Genomic DNA, 2,689 nt, shown 5'->3' on the forward strand with positions numbered 1-2,689 from the left:
CTCCAAAGTAAGTTTTATATCAGGCTGTTAATCTGAGTAGTAATATGACCTTAAATTGGTTGTGATTTTAACAATTTGATGACCTGGCTTACCTGTGATCCTACTTTACTGAGGCACTACACTGTCTCTCTGCATGTATGTGATAACCTTGCTTAATGTAAGTCGCTCTGGATACAAAGCGTCTGCTAAATGCCTACATTGTTCATTAGTGTTGATTTGACACGGTTAAAGATGACAGATGGCACACTGACCATCTAATATTGCAAAATGTAATATTGGTGTAAGTGTTTTTTTTCTTTTTTTCCCCTTTTTTTTTAAAGGTTAGTTTGCTATTCAAATGGTAATCATTTCTATAGTGTTTGCTAAATAACAGGAGTCTCCCTGTCTCTTCTAGCTCTCAAATAAACAAAATACATTTCATCATCAGGAGAGTACTCCCATTTAGTTTGCATTTTGAGTGATCACTAATACTATCCTTTTGAGATGTCTTAATATAATACACTTAGAGTTCATAACATGGTATTTGTGTTGTAATTTTCATTCACTAGGAGGCAGTGAAAAGATGGAGCTGGACGGGACCGGAGGACATAAAAAAGACGAAGACCCTTACCAGCAGGACAGATCGGGTGAGTTATTGCCCTGCTCTATTACTATTGCATTTGATTGATCACGTGTATTATCAATTGCCTTTTTATGTAAGGGATAATTAACAGTGAGGTGGTCATTACTGAGAAATACGCTAACAGGGTGATGCAGGACTTGAATAAACACACTTGAGTGAATCAAAGATTCTCTGTCTGGTGGACATATTTTATTTCCTTCCCAAAAAGTGGATTTTACACAAAATGTGGGGGTCTGAGAGGCTTCCCACCATAGACAATAGGCTTTCAGCATCATGAAACTGCCTTTGTTTAAGCGAATATCAAAATCATACTTATGTTTACTCAAGTGTAGTGATCATACTTGCAATGGTTCCCAAACTGGGGGTCCCCAAATGATTTGGAGGGTCCCCAGATGATTACCTTAGTGCAACATTGTTTTCTCACTCGACAGTAAAGAAACCAACATACAGTAAAATTGTATACAGGGTACCTGCACATTTATAAAGTTACAATTTAAGGACTTTTAAGACCTTTTAATACCTCGATAGCCGATCTACAAGCTCACAACGGCTCACATCGTGAGCCGTTTTGATGTATGGAGTATATCCCAAAGTAAAGCGTAAGGAGAGCTAGGTGCCTAGACCCTAGAGCAGTGGTTCTCAACCTGTGGGTCTCAACCTGTAGCTCACGCCTAGCAGTGCTAGGCGTTGTGAGCTTGTAGTTCGGATATTTTCACAATATTTATCTGTGGAACCGAGTCAAACTAAATGTAATGCCTACAATTCCAAGTGCTTGTCAAGGTGGGGGGTCCCCAGTTCAAATATGATTATTTTGGGGGGTCAGGGCCTGAAAAGTACAGTTAGACTGACACCACTGTATTAATGTCCCTACAGACCACCGTCCGTTAAATCTATAGAAGCCTCGGAGAGAGATGGCAGGTCCAGCCGGAGGACAGGTATGTTCCCACCCCCCCCCCCCCCACCTCTGAAATGCCTCTGTTTGTGAAATAACATAACACTTTTGTATCATGTTATGCTGAAAATATCAGTGCCCATACCCTAGGTGGGGTTGGCGAAAGGGCCTCTCTGTGTGGAGTTTGCATGTTCTCCCCGTGTCTCCTAGGGTAGATACCCTCACAAAAACATGCAGTAATCCTGGTCACTATACTGCCTCCCCCTGGCCAGCCGGGGCGCCTGATGGAGGGGAAAGGAACTGGTTGGAATAACGTGTTCCTTCCACGCGCTACGTCCAACCAGGGAAACTCTCCCCTGTCAGGTGATAAGAAGGTCAGTTGGCTCTCATGCATTGAAGGAGGCATGAGCTCGGCCCTGGCCTCCCTAGGTTGGCAGAGGGAAGGTAGTGCCCAGGATTACATAGACAATTGGCACTGGGTGTAAAAAATGGGGTTACAAAATCGTGGGATAAACATTTTAGGAAAAAAATATTATGCTGAATGAGGGGTATCTTAAAAGTGTGATTTTCCACAGCTTCCGTACTGCTCACAATGAGGTGGTGACCCAGGCTGTGATGCAGGCTATTCACGACTCAGAGCCCCAGTGGACCACCAGCCTAGTCAGAAGTAAGTCTGATATCACGTTAATTTGGGGACTTATGTCCTTAAATTGCTTGTAATTTTAACAATTGGATGACCTGCTGCTTACCTGTGATCGTGAGGTATTTTCTATGTATGCGTTACCTTGCTTACTGCAAGTCGCTCTGGATAAAAAGCGTCTGCTAAATACCTACATTGTAGATTAGTGTTGATTTGACACTGTTAAAGATAACAGATGGCACACTAACCATCTAATATTGCAAAATGTTATATTGTTGTTTTTGTTAAAAAGGTTAGTTTTCTATTCAAATGGTAATTTCTATAGTGTTTGCTAAATAACAGGGGTCTCTTCTTGCTCTCAAATAAACAGAAAATAAATGTTCATCAGGAGAGTACCCCCATTTTGTTTGCCAGTTTACATTTTGTCTGCTCATTTCTTTGAGTGATCACTATCCTTTTGAGATGCCTTACTATAATACATTTAGAGTTCATAACTTGGTATTTGTGTTGTAATTTTCATTCACTAGGAGCCTGC

The 2,689-nt window shown here is 41.3% G+C and overlaps 1 long non-coding RNA gene across 1 annotated transcript; it reads left to right on the plus strand.

The window, feature by feature from the left end:
• The first annotated feature begins 546 nt into the window (after positions 1 to 546).
• LOC308079991 lies at positions 547 to 2,178 on the plus strand. Its single transcript, XR_013932659.1, has 3 exons — positions 547 to 626; positions 1,496 to 1,557; positions 2,090 to 2,178. It is a non-coding gene; the product is annotated as an uncharacterized lncRNA (long non-coding RNA).
• Positions 2,179 to 2,689: the final 511 nt, after the last annotated feature.

The sequence above is a fragment of the Gymnoscopelus braueri genome (assembly GCF_963280865.1).
Source record: "Gymnoscopelus braueri genome assembly, chromosome: 23".
Classification (NCBI taxonomy): Eukaryota; Metazoa; Chordata; class Actinopteri; order Myctophiformes; family Myctophidae; genus Gymnoscopelus; species Gymnoscopelus braueri.